Source organism: Arvicanthis niloticus, chromosome 4 (genome assembly GCF_011762505.2).
Source record: "Arvicanthis niloticus isolate mArvNil1 chromosome 4, mArvNil1.pat.X, whole genome shotgun sequence".
Classification (NCBI taxonomy): Eukaryota; Metazoa; Chordata; class Mammalia; order Rodentia; family Muridae; genus Arvicanthis; species Arvicanthis niloticus.
In genome coordinates, this window is record NC_047661.1 from 25,856,872 (window position 1) to 25,871,886 (window position 15,015).

At 40.2% G+C, this 15,015-nt stretch overlaps 1 long non-coding RNA gene across 1 annotated transcript in view; it reads left to right on the top strand.

The window, feature by feature from the left end:
- The first annotated feature begins 3,789 nt into the window (after nucleotides 1–3,789).
- Nucleotides 3,790–15,015, top strand: part of LOC143441866 (uncharacterized) — a 32,393-nt gene continuing 21,167 nt past the window's right edge. Inside the window, exons 1-2 of the long non-coding RNA XR_013109607.1 lie at nucleotides 3,790–3,911; nucleotides 5,608–5,778. This is a non-coding gene — a long non-coding RNA (uncharacterized LOC143441866). The remainder of the gene's footprint in view (nucleotides 3,912–5,607; nucleotides 5,779–15,015) is intronic.

Genomic DNA, 15,015 nt, shown 5'->3' on the forward strand with positions numbered 1-15,015 from the left:
TTCGGTGTGTTCCCAATACTGTGTTTATTTTCAGAAGTCATTCATTTTCCAATAGTACAAGGATATGAGGATTTCAGGTCTGGCTGGAATTGGAGACCAGATGATCAGAGTTCCCTCAGCTCTGAATTCCAGCTTCATCTCCTTCTGTATGCTGGCTCCTTCATGGACTCTGCACATGTGGGTAAAACTGGTTTCTCTACAATGACAAACGGTTGTCACGATCACTCAGGCAAAGATTAAAGCTGGGTGTGCAGCTTGCGGTAGCACAGTTCTCTAGCAAACATGAGCTTTATCTCCAGTACCCACCAAAATAAAACAGATATAAAAGCAAAACCACAGCGTGCCTGTGGGAACAATTGATGCAGTGAAACAGGCAGGCTGAGGACAGCAAGGTGTATAAGAAATTCAGGTTCATATTGCCGTATACTCCAGTGGCATGTTTTCACTTTCATTTTTTTAAAAAGCATGTCTATATTTGGGAGCTAGAAAGACAGCTCAGCAGCTGAGAACACTGGCTGTTCTTCCAAAGGTCAATTCCCAGCACCCACAAACACCGTAACTATCTGTATCTCTAGTTCTGGGGGATTTGGTGCCCTCTTGTGGCATTCATGGGCACCAGGCAAACAAGTACATACATACAGGCAAGACAATAATACACATAAACTAAAACAAAATGGTCTTTTAAAAATTGTATACGTGTGTAGTATGAGGGTTTGTGCATATGAATGCGGTGCCTCAGAGGTCAGAAAAAAGGTTTCAGATTTTCTGGAGCTGGTTACAGGCAGTTGTGAGCTTCCCAGGTTGGGTGCTGGGAACTTAGACACAGTTCTCTGTGAGAGCAGTGTGTACTAAAACTGCTGCACCATCTCTCCAGAGTCGTGTTCCCCACACATTTTAAACACACACACACACACACACACACACACACACACACACACACACACTCAATATACTTGGTGACTGATGAGCGTTTTGACTTTTTCCGGATCTAAACTGTGTGTCTACAACTCTGTAAAGCAACACCGTACAGGGGTGAAGCAACACCATACAGGGGTGAAGACTCTGAACATAACTGACAGACTCCTGGGTATCTACCCTACCTCTGTCCCTTCCTGCTGTGTGACATCAAGAACCATCCATTACTTCTCTGTTGTGTCTTTCTGTTGTATGCAGGAATACTATAGTACTAATAATAGTAACAGCGACAGCATCGCAGGGCTGCTATAATAATAATAATAATAATAATAATAATAATAATAATAATAATATAATAATAGTAACAGCAACAGCATCGCAGGGCTGCTATAATAATAATAATAATATAATAATAATAATAGTAACAGCAACAGCATTGCAGGGCTGCAATAATAATAATAATAATAATAATAATAATAATATAATAATAGTAACAGCGACAGCATCGCAGGGCTGCTATAATAATAATAATAATAATAATAATAATAATAATAATAATAATATAATAATAATATAATAATAATAGTAACAGCGACAGCATCGCAGAGCTGCTATAATAATAATAATAATAATAATAATAATAATAATAATATAATAATAATAGTAACAGTGACAGCATCACAGGACTGCTATAATAATAATAATAATAATAATAATAATAATAATATAATAGTAACAGCGACAGCATCGCAGGACTGCTATAATAATAATAATAATAATAATAATAATAATAATATAATAATAATATAATAATAATAGTAACAGCGACAGCATCGCAGAGCTGCTATAATAATAATAATATAATAATAACAATAATAATAATAATAATAGTAACAGCGACAGCATCGCAGGACTGCTATAATAATAATAATATAATAATAACAATAATAATAATAAAATAGTAACAGCAACAGCATCGCAGGGCTGCTATAATAATAATAATAATAATAATAATAATAATAATAATAATAATAAAATAATAGTAACAGCGACAGCATCGCAGGGCTGCAATAATAATAATAATAATAATAATAATAATAATAATATAATAATAGTAACAGCGACAGCATCGCAGGGCTGCTATAATAATAATAATAATAAAATAATAATATAATAATAATAGTAACAGTGACAGCATCACAGGACTGCTATAATAATAATAATAATAATAATAACAATAATAATATAATAGTAACAGCGACAGCATCTCAGGGCTGCTATAATAATATAATAATAATAATATAATAATAATAATAATAGTAACAGCAACAGCATCGCAGGACTGCTATAATAATAATAATATAATAATAACAATAATAATAATAATAATAGTAACAGCGACAGCATCGCAGGACTGCTATAATAATAAGAAACATGTACATTGCTTGGTCCAGTGTCTGTCATAGCATAAGTGCATGATGGATTTCCTGAGCACTAATTTTAGTGAGGTCCATTTTCAAAACCAGCAAATATAACCTGATGATGCTCAGCGTGTGTCCTGGTAAAGGCTGAGGCAGCCTTAGACGGCAGGGGTTACTGGCTACAGACTGTTAAGTCACACGTTGTACATCATATGAATACATTCCCTGCAGTGTTGTTGTTTAATTGAATTACTTGCCAATAGATAAAAATTATAGCCAGGCGGTGGTGGCGCACACCTTTAATCTCAGCACTTGGGAGGCAGAGGCAGGAAGATCTCTGTGAGTTCAAGGCCAGCCTGGTCTACAGACATGACTACACATAGAAACACTGTCTTGGGGATACACACACACACACACACACACACACACACACACGAAAAATAACAATTATAGTTTCTCTCTCCTGGCTTCTTTTTAAAATGTGTGGGGAGCAGGACTCTGGATTGCGCATGCATATACATGTGCCTGTGTGTGCGGGCACGGGGGTCAGGGCCAATCTGGATGTTATTCCCTTTAAAATCCAGAGATGGAGACTAAAAGCAAGTAGTGACTTTGACAAGCTCTCAGGGACTGTCAGTGACTAAGCTGGAGCAAATCCAGTCTTCCGCTGCACCATGCAGCTTCTCGGGCCTTGATAACTATAAAGAGGCAATGTCCATGTGGCTTTTCTGAAGGACCCTAAGTCCTGGGCAAATCGTCCATCTGGTGCTGTTTTTGAGTTGAGATGGCCCTTCCTTAAAAACCAGTTATTTGGAAGCAACAATATCTCCTTATATTTTTTTAACCAGAGAAGACAATTAAAACAATGATTTTCCTCCAAATTGATCATTCATTTCATTCATAAGCTCAGGCTTTGGTGTGATTCCAGGGAGGAGCCCTAAGAGCAGTGAGATATTTTGCAACTCTGATAAATATCTGTCTCGTAGGGCCTTTCTGTCAGTACTTAAGAGAAATGGCAACACCAAGCTCTGAAAGGGGCATTTTGTGTACATAGACAAGTGGGTATAGTGAACAGTTTCAAAACCACCATATTCTAGCATATAATTTCTCAGAGATATGTACATGTGAATTTAATTGTACAGATGGTCTTTTATTGCAAAGAATTTTTGCTAAGTCCTGTAGGGATATAAATATAATAAGACATAATCTCTGTCTTTATGGAGCTTATCACATAGCAGAAAAGGCAGATAGATGTCTTTAATTTACAATTATATAAAATAAGAGCCATAAAAATAAAACTATTGAGGAACTGCTAAGAAAAGAAAGGAAGAAAGATCAAACCCAGCTTAGAAACCAGAGAAGGCTTCCAAGATTTGAGGCAGACCTTGAAGGCTGGCCAGGTTTCAGTAGCTATAGTTGGGTATGAAAGCTGAACAGGCAGAAGAGACACAGAAGCAGACACAGAGGTGAGAAACCCAGGGTGTGTTTAGAAAACACGTAGTAACAAGTCTGGTCACACCGTGGAGTGCTTTGATTGCCAGTCTTGGGAGCCTACTCTGCTTACTGAGCGAAAGGGTATGTATACCCAAGCTTTTGAGCAGGCAAGGAACTGTTTGTAGGATGGTGACTTTTGTAGACTTGAAGTGAGAAAAAAGTACAGGCAATGTTGTTGGGCTCTTGAGAAGAGCCAGTGTCTGGCTGGGCAATAGGCCTGGGAGTGAGAGGAGGAGGGACATCGGAGGGCATTCTGTGTGTAGTCTTTGAGATATGGGAAGGGGTAAAAATAACTTCAATGATTTCCGAAGTTCAGTGCTTACATATCTAGAAGAATGTAGCTGATTGTAGCGGTAGAGGAAAGAAGGGAGAAGATTTGATTTGAGACTTGCCTGGAGTTTCAAATGATCGAGGCCAAGGAGTCAAATAGTATAGATAAAGGGGAGAGTATGTTTAGACCTGGGTTCCCATGCAAGCACAGCTCACAAAGATCGACATTTGAAAATTATTTACATGGGAAAAAAATCAGCATTTATGTTTCCCGATTCTTAGATAAGTTTCTTTATGTGACATATAACTACATAATATCACCATGGACCTGAGACCCAGAGGGGTTGATTGTTTATAGATATTCCCATAGTTCACTCATCTCATGACCCATTGAGGACCTACTGTGTGTGAGGTCCTGATGCACAATGTAGCAAAAGTTAGGTTGAACCTGAAACCTTAGGGCATGAATAAATGAGGTACAGATTAGATGTAGTGGGAAGGAAGCTTGGGCTGAAAAGACAAGGCTTCTATGTTGGAAAACATTAACATCAAAGAGTTGGAAATGAAGGAGAGGAGAGATGCTCAAAGAATGTGTGTAAGGTGCAAATGAAGAGGATGAGGCAAGCTTTAGGGAGTTTGCAAAGAGGAATGCTAGAATGATCTGGGGTGTTCTCCCAAACAATATTGAGGGCTTAATTCCCAGCCCAGCACTCTAGAAGGTAGTTAAAACTTTCGTAGGTGGGGCCTAGCCATAGCTTTGGGGTTGTTGAGATGGTCCTCAATGAAGATTGTACCTTACTGGTCATTTCTTCTTGGTGAATGGTCTTTCTTTGTCATATACTCTTATTCTGATGCCTCACCATAAGACCAAAGGGACTGGGCCAACCACCATGTATTGAGTCCTACCAAACTGAGATTAAAATATACCTTTCCTGCTTTTAAGTTGACTGTTTCAGATGTTTTGTTACAGTAAATGAGAGCTGACTAATACAAGGAAAGATGAAGAAAGTGGAAATGAAGAAACTTCTATCTTGCTAATAGCATCATATGTTCCCAAACTTGTTTTTGTTGTTTGTTGCTGAATCTCTTCACTACACATCTTGTGTGTCCTCAAACAGCAATTATTACAGTGGCCCTTGCTTCCCCGTCTTCTCAGCACCAGCCCAATATCCTCTGTCGATGCTCCATAGATGTTTCCTCCTGGATTCCAGGCCTCTCATGGTGCTATCATCAGGACCCACTGTACCTTCACACTGGCCACCAGACATCAGCATTTTCTCAAGAGGCGACACTGGCCTCAGTCTATCACTGACACAGCTCATTCCCCCTCATCATGGCTAAAAGGTCTGAGATATATTAGGATCTTAGGAATGGGGCAGAGTGGACGACAGAAAAATCCAAGATTAGTTAGTACTTGAGGTGAAGTTTACAGTCTGTTGGACTAGAGAGGAGACGGATGGTGTCCTGACAGGCCCATCATATTAGTATGTATTGTTATTTTCCCAAGATGATGGAAAGGGCTGAGCTCAGAGGAAGACCCAGAGATGTTCATGTAGGCCTGGGCTTGGAGGAAGACAGCCTGGTCCTAAAGCAGCTATGGAAGATGCTTCTGGTCTATGGACAATGTGAAAAGATGCTGTTGACAGTGTGGAAACCAAGTGCCTTTGCCGGAAATGAGGTGAGGTTATTAAAGTTTTTCTTTTAATTGTTTTTCATTTGATTTTTTAAAAATTTGTGTGTATGTGTGTGTGTGTGTGCCTATATGAGTTTGTGTGTACTGCATGTGTCTGTGGAGGCCAGAAGAAGGTACCAGATCCCCTAGAACTGAAATCACTGGAGGTTGTGAGACACCTGAAGTGGGTTCTGGGAACTGAACATGGGTCTCTGACAAAAGCAGTGTTTTTAACTCTGAGGACAGCTAATTGCAAGCAACACCCTTGGAATATAACACAATCAGAGTAATGTGTGGGAAGAAAGTCTAAAGAACATATATTCACTTCAGAAGGGATGCGTATATGTATGTATGTGTGTGTGTGAGTGTGTGTACATGTGTGTGTGTGTGTGTGTGTGTGTAGATTCCCTCAGATGAGGGGACTATTGACTAGAGTTTGCTTGGATGCTGGTGGGAGTCGGGATGAGAGGGAGAAGAGGAACAGAAGGCTGAGAGATCTTGGGAGTTCTCTGAAGCACTAGTAAGGTTTCAGTTTGTTTGAGCTCCGAGGTACTTCTAAACCCAACCTGCATAAGTACAGGTCAAGTGCATCCTACCAGGGAAGTGTTATGAAATGGAGCTATTGTACAACGATGCCTGAGAAGCTGATTTTGAATCAAGTAATTAAAAAACAATGAGCCAGAAAAGGTCAGGAGAGATAGGTGTGGCATTTTCTTCCCTATTTTAAATAGAACAAACTTCATCATGTATGAATGTTCTTTTAAAAGGCATGACGGCTGTATAAACAACTCTGTTCCCTGGGTAAATGATTCTCACTTTTTTGTAATTTAACATTCTTCAAAATGCTGTTAAATTTAAAAGCACCTCCCACTTCTCTTGGATACCTGCTGCACCAACAGTAACCATCTCGTATGTGCATTTTCCAGGTGCATTTTTTATATTAGCTTTTAGGTTATCATACAAAAATAGCAGAATTCTTCATGATGTCTTCATGCATGTATGCCATTATAATTTATTCAAATTCCTCCCCCCTTCTCCACCCCTCCACTATATTCTGCCCCTCTCCTTTCCAACTGGTTTCTTTTCTTTCCCCACTTATTCCCACATGTATTTTTTCATATTTTCTATTATCTTTAGCATCTCTTCCTTCCCTCTTACAATACCCTATCTAGTTTTGTGACCTATAAACACACGTATGTATAATTTCTTATCTAGGTCTACATATGGGAGAAAATGTGCTTTTTTTTTCTTTGTAAGTCTGGGTTATTTTGCTTAACAATTATTTTAATTGAATGATTACCATTTGCATCCATTTCCCTGCAAATTCCACAGGCTCTCTCTCTCTTTCTCTCTCTCTCTCTCTCTCTCTCTCTCTCTCTCTCTCAATTCCACTGTGTCTACTGTACTACCTTTCTTTATTCCTCTGTTGATGGACATCTAGGTTGGTCCTGTCTCCTGGCTGCTGTGAATAATGCAGCTGGGGAAGAAGCTGCCACAAGGAAACCAACTTTTCATACAGCCCAAATGTGGACCTTCTGTGGCCATCAGTGAACGGGTTGGTGTTTAAGGAGTAAACACCACACAGAATCTGGTGATGGACAGAAGACCAGCCTCACCTTGTATTTATAGAATGATTTGAGCAAGGCACTTAACCTTCCTTAGCTTCAGTCCCTTCTCTGTGATTGAAGATGAAAGCAGAACACCCCAGAGATTGTGTGCCAGGTTAACAGGAAGGTTTTTGGTTTCAGAAAACAGAATCCTGGGAGTTTGAGATGACCACGATCCTCCTCCTCGGGAAACGGATAGTGTACACCAGAGCTTGAGAACATGTGGTCTAGGCTATGTTTACTTTCTCAGCTGACTCTCTGAGATGAACAAAGAACAAAGGCACAGTGCTTACATAAAGGGAAAGTAGAGGACGTCTTATGGGTCACTGAGAGGTAAACTCTCAAGGGGAGCTGAAGGGGAGGGCATTGTAGACAGCTCTACTCAACACTCCACTGCCAAAGACTCCTTGAGCTGCCACAATCCAAGGGCAGCTTTTTTTTGTTATTGTTTTTTATTTTTATTTTAAGAGACATTGGCTATTCATGCTCCTTCCCATTATAGAGACATTAACAGCATCAGAGGACTCAGCTTTTATTGAATCAGATTTCAGGATTAGAGCTCTGGTTTTGCCTTCAAAGGATTCCTCTATCCTAAAGTCCTGAAGAATAAATGTGATGCAGAGGTCACGACCACTCTAGAGTGGCTTCTAACTCTTTCTTTAGGCCCATTCGGCTCGCATCTATGTATGTCTGAGCACTGCAGTAATCTCTAGGATGCAGAAGATGGGGAATTAGAAAGTTAGCTTCATTCTTGCTGATTAATTTTTAAAGCAAGATTATCCTTCTCATAAGATTATAGAAATGGACTCCTTTGCCAGGTTCCTCCCAAAGTGGAAGGTATTTTCTCCCTCAATTCGGTTGTCTTGGAAACTCTAGGTGAAGCTGTCCTTTTGATTCCTCTGGGTCTTTACAAGCCATCTGTTTTTTTTTTTTTTTTTTTTTTTTTTCCAACTTTGAAAACCCTCTGAGCTCCCACCTTTAGACTTTGCCACCTAATCTCTTTCCTAACGCTTCTCACCTAAACCTCATTTCTGTTTCCCATCTTTATTTCATGGCTCTATCATCAGTGAACTGTGTTTATTCCCTTCTTGTTTCCTATAATCCATCTGGTCCTTTATCCTTGATCCACCCAACACCCTGCTATTGAAATATCTTGAAATTTTTGTGTTGCAGTAGTTTCTTCTGTCTCATCTCAGGCGACCACTGCTACCCCCATGGCCATCCCATGCCATTATTGTCACTGCAGACACTCTCATAACCTTCAATATTGAGACCTTTGTCACACTATTTGATAGTATGTGTTGAGCCTCTGTCTTACTCCTACCCATTTGAAACTTTGACCCTTCAAGACACGTTGGGGACCGAGTGTCCCTAAAATTGGCTCTACCAGTAGTTCTTACTTTTCTCATATTATGTTGCCATTTGTCATCTTTCCCAGGCACCTCCTCCTATATATCTCACCAGGAATGTTAGAGCCTGGGATATATGGGGGCGGGGGCATCGCTGGGTCTCTTAGGGAAACGGCTCATCATGGAAAACTTCCCATGAAGCTCAGTAGTTCTCTTATACTTTAGCTACATGTGAGAAACTGATGTTACTATAGAAAAATTATATGACTGTGTTGCCTGAATTTGTTTTTCTATCTTATATCCCAAACAATGACCAATGCCACTAGATAATGTTACTTTTTGTCTTTGGCACATTCATGCCTCTCACTGTCTGCAGAAGTCTCTCCTTCCACATGGCCTCCTTTCATCTCACTTAGGCTCGGTCAGTACTTTCTACCAGCTTGGTGCAATTTGATAATAATGAGCCCTTCACCCCTCACCTATCACTAAAAACTGGCATACTTGTATGTACTTTTCTGTGCTTTTCTTACACTGGGAGCAGTGTTGGTGGGACTAAGACCCAACTCTCCCTTGGTATCTTTACTCTGACTGTCATTTGCTTACCCAAGGTCCCCGATATTGAAATTATCTTCTCTCATAGCTTTCTTCACCATTGAATTATTCATAACAACATACAGACTTCATTTTAACTATTAATCATGTCTAAGGATAAACCCTTGCCCCATCTCTTCCATGATCCATTTCTCTCCTCACATAATCTTCAAGCTATTTGTTTATACTTCCTGTCTCATTCTCTCATCACTTTTTCCTTTCATTGGTCATCCTGAGTCCACTTATTTTTACATCCGTTGCTCGACCATAAAATGGTTTTTATTCAGATTTCTTGATAGATCCTACTAGAGCAGTCAAATTTTGGCCCCAATCTTATTGTCTCATATTGAGTTGCAAATAAGATCGAGTTTTTCTTTCCTCTTTTTTTTTTGATGTAATGAACTATAAAGGTAGAATTATTAATAGATAATGAAAGTATATTCACAGTTCACTGTAAGTTCTTTCATGATATAGTTTTCCATTTTGAAATTTCTCTGCATTATCTTAATAAGACTTGTTGAACATGTGATTTGTTTCGCTGATGTCTGAATAGATATTTTCTTTTTTCTTGAAATCCTTTCTTTCCCAAGCCACCAAACTTCCCTCAGAGTTATCTTTAGCTATCTTCCCAGACGTTGGTGATTTGTATTTAAACTTCTCTGGTTCCCATTGTTTACTGATTGATCTTGGATAACCCCACCCTGGAGATGTCTATGTTGTCCAATTACATGGGTTTAGATTCTGAATCTGTCGCTTCCTAGCAATAGGATATTGGACATTTAATACTTTTTTTTTTTTTTTTTTTTTTTAAATGAGGTGATGTGAGGTGGTGAGATAGCTCAATAGGTAAAGGCACTTGCTGCCAAGCCTGAGTAGTCTGAGTATGATTCCAGGAACCCATATTGTAGAAGGAGAGATCTACCCTCACAAGTTGTCCCCTGGCCTCCTTGCCCCTCCTCACCCCACAGCTAAAAGCTAAATGTGAAAAGTTAACAGATTAATGAGTGGGCAAGAGAGGGTCATGGAGGGGTGAATATGATCAACGCACATAGTATATGTGTATGAAAATGTCACGGAAAACCCCGTCATATGTTTAATGTACAGTGATTTCAAAAATAAAATTCTGATGTTAAAAACAGAAAAAGGAGAGAAAAAATCATAGCACCTTCTTCCTAGAGATGTTGCAAGGATTAAATAAGCTAATATGCTCAAGCGTGCTGAATGACTCTTGTTCATAGTAAATCTATATTAGTCTATGTTAATGGCAGCTATTATTATCCATCTACTTTTCCATTTGGTGCTAATGCAGAAGACTTGCTATTTGGGTTAAGGAACAAAAAACAATTGTAGGTGGCCTCTCTCTGCCACATAGATTATATGTATAGGAGCTAATGAGGTCAGAATGTCAAGAAGGACCTGAGAGGCTTCGGAGGTGGACCTGGGGGATGAAGTGCTTGTCATTCAAGCATGAGGACTGAAGTCAGATCCCCAGAACCCATATAAAGCCGGGTAAGCTGGTGATCTCCATTAACTAAACAAGCTAGCTAGAATTCCTGAATTGTGAGATGCAGGTTCAGCAAGAGACCCACCTCAATATAAAGATTAGAGAGAGAGCCAAGGATGATATCCAACATAATATCTGACCTTCACAGGGACATGCACACATATGCACACATACACACACCCACACATGTGAACACACACACATATGTATACCCTTACACATTTAAATACAAGGAGAAATTGGTGTAATAGTCAATAACTTTATTTGGGAGCAACAGAATCTATTCCTGATAGTTCAGCTTAATTAGGTAGAGATAAGATTTAATGGAAGATACTAGAAAGTCCAGGAGTTCCAGAATTGCTGGAGAGCAGGGTTAATAGTGCATTGTTGTCCGTGCAGCTGAGAACAATGCCTAAACTCACTGAGAATGCAATCTAGCGAACCACTATCCTTAGAATGTATCACTACTTGACAGGACCCAAATTCCTAACTTAAAGCCAGAATTTATGTCATTGTTGCCCAAGAAAGGGGCTTCTTCTCCCACTGTTCTTGTCAGCCAACGAGGCTCCTAGTGTGTGCCCATCACACACACAGCTTGCTGATCTCATTGTCCTGGACTTGGTGTCTTCATTCTTTCCCTTAAGCGTCACATCCTCATCTTATGGCATTCAGGCAGACCATTCCTTGTCCCTGGAGAGTCCCGACCACCCTTTGTCATTCTTCTGCTTTATATTCCACTATTGGATCCCTCCTAGATTCTGCCTTATCCTTTATCTCCCGACTAGGCGTTACTGCATGATTGACATCGCAATGGGAGCTCCTTGGGGCTAGGGACTTGTGAGTTCTGTTCACTATTGCTCCCTGTTGCACAGAGTAGCCACGGTCAAGGAAATGAATGGCCAAGACAGCCCTCATACTCTCAGTACACATGAGGTTCCCTAAATTTATCTCCAGCATCACAGTAAGCCTGGTACTTCAGTATGCCTGGTATTTTGTTTAAATCTGTATTTACACCAAAGGCCATTATCAACAGGGCAAGAAAAGCAAATCAAGGAATGAATTTTTCTCATTGCTGTGATAAAATATTTGGCAAAACCAACGCCAGGAAGAAAGGGTTTAGTTGGCTCCTGGGTTAAGAAGAGCTACAGCCTATCATGCCGGTCAGGAGGTGGTGGGGTGGTGGGGTGGTGGGGTGGTGGGGTGGTGGGGTGGTGGTGTTGGTGACAAGAAGGTGAGGTGGCTGGTCACATAGCACCTGCAGTCAGGAAGCAGAGGTAAGCTTCCTTGCTTTCTTTTTTTTATTCAGTCCAGGATCCTGGCCATGGGACAGTGCTATTTACATTCAGCATGGGTCTTCCCTCTGGAGAGAGTGTTTATTGACACACTAAGAGGTTGATTTCCTAGGTAGCTTCAAAGCCAGTCAAGCTGACAATAAAAACGAATAGTCACACGGATCATATATCTGAAAAGGGAGAGTAGTCTCCAGACTTGTAAAAAAAAATTCCTAAAACTCTATAATATAAAATAAAATTTAACAGGGGCAAGGTCTTGGGTAAACATTTCTGCAAAGAAGATACATAAATGGGTAATAAACCCACTTAACGATTTGAAAGGTTAGTAGCCACTCAGGGGATGAACATCAAACCCACAATAAGATAAACTTCCTGCTTTATTGGGAGGCTGGCTGTTTTCAAAGGAATCAGGCAAACAAAAAGCTGGAAAATAACACGCATTGGTGAGGATGTAGAGAAATTACAACCTTCTCACTTTGTTGGGAGGCATGCAAAACTGCACAGCCCAAGAAAAGCCGTCTGCTGCTCCACGAATTAAAGACAGACTCTGATCCGGAAATGCCTTTTTTAGCTATTTCCAAAAGAACTGAAAGCAGAGGCTCAAACAGATAATGTACACTTAAGTCCTTGGCAGCGTCGTCGTTCACGAGAGCTAGTGGGCGGGGACAAAGCCCAGGACCTGCGAATAGGTGAACAGATACACAAAATATTCTATGCCTGTGTGCGTGTGTGCGTGTGTGCGTGTGTGCGTGTGTGCGCTTGCTTGCTTGTGTCCGTTTATGCATATATAACTACCCAGTTTTATAAAGGAGCTAAATTTTTACACATGCTTCTACATGAGGCCATCTGGTACGCTGAGTGAGACAATCCAGATACAAATGGCAAATATTGTACTATTCTATCTCCGTGAGGTACCTAGAATTGTCAAATCCATAAATAAAGAAAAATTGATCTTTTTAGGAGCTGAGGAGAGAGGGAAGGGGGAAATACTCCTCAGTTGCTACATAGTGGCAGTTTCAGAAGATGCAAAAAGTTCTGTGGCTAGGCAGTCCACGACAGTAGGAACACGCTCAGTGCTGCGGAGCAGGGTGCCGAGATGTGATTAAAAATGAGAAGCTTTCTGCTTTGTGTACTCTTGTCACAATAAAAATGCAAAACTGAGAAGAAAAAAAAACCCTATACATTTTCTGTTACATTGGAGCTCACTGGGTGCAGCAACCTTGGCTGTGTTCTCCGCTGCATCTGATGTAGGATATGGGGCACAGTGACATCATTCATTGGAGCTGAGCAGATCAGCATACAGAGGGTGCGTGGAGTGGGAGGAAATAAAGCTAGTTGCCATCCTGAGACCACTGGCCAAAATCCAGTGTAAGCATTATTTCTGTGCTACAGGTCCTGTTTTTTTTTTTTTTTTTGACTCCACAGTGCTCCTAAAACACTCACAACTTCTCAGAGTTTAAGTTTCCATGTTTTTCAAATTCTGTGGTTAGCCTTTGGCTGGCCCCTTTTGCTGCTCTTAAGAGAATTGGTATTTTTATATGTTACAGTCCCCGGCTCCTGCTTAAGGTGAGGTCTTTGTTGTGCACGCATGATAAGAATGGTAAGAGTGACTTCAGCTGCAGCACACCATCCCTCTCCTTTGTGGCAGGTCTGTCTCACCTAATTGATCACAGCCACTGCTATTCTTTCTCCTACCCCGGAGGCACCATAGCTGCCTTGTGCTTTAAACGGATGGACCATAAATGTGTTGTTAAGCTGCTCATATATCCTTTATGTCTGTTCATGTATCAGATTGTAACCCCCCAGAGGAGCAGAGCCAAGTTGTTAATCCACATTCATGGCTCTAAATTTAGCCAGTGAACACATCAGGTTTATGCTCATCATGACAACGAAGACGAACCTCCATTATTTTGGATGGAACTACTGAATGTTATAGGTTCTTCTTGGAATTTTCTGGACGGTTTCTTCGTTTTCACTTCAGTACCTTATTCCCCTGGAGTGGCATGCATAGACATCAAGAGGTAAATGGTCTGAAAACAAATGTACTGTAATACATTCACTCTGGCTACAAAAATAAAACACCCAAACTGAGTTTTCTTTGCAGTCTTCAAATCCAGATGGTAGTAAAATTTGACATTTCAATTCTGTTTGCGAGATTCATTTTGTTTTTAAATTGGGAAGAACCATGAGGCTAAAAATGGTCTGGAGTAGTAGGGAAGCCTGGTGAGGCCTCTTTAGTGATGCTGTTAACAAGGCTGTGGTTTCTGACAGGGAATTTGGAGACAGCACATAGAGGCTGTAAATGACATATGGACATGGATAAGGGTCCTGGTTCCTTGAAGCATAGAGCTGGTCCTCACCTACTGTGACAGGGACAGTGCAAGGGAGAGGATCAGGACAAAAAGTGGCTGTTTTGGTGACCTAATTAAGCCAGTGTTTCAAAACCATAATCCCCTAGTGAGTCTGGAATTTAAAATTTTGCAACAGAATTACAACATTTGCAATTGATAGATGAGTATTTACATTAGTTGTATTGTGTGGACAGATGTTTATAGTCCCCATTACAGAGGCTGAGTTATTGTTCTCCACAATCTTTTTTACAAAGTACTGAAATGAAGAATCACATGAAGTCTCTTCACTAAAAGTGGCTATAGTGGAAGACACAACTCAATTAAACTTGAGATTTAGTGGTTTAGAGTAGTCAGAACTAGCTAAGATAATTCCCTTACAGAATACTTTGTTGACAAGAGGTACTCTTGGTTAAGTTTGGCCTCTCTATACATTCTTAAAAAAAACATAGAAACAAATCGTCAGTAACAGATTGTAGTCAGTGTATTGATTACGTTTCTTTTGGTTGAAAGAGAAGAAGGCTTGCCCTGTGTGGATTTAAGAAAGGATTA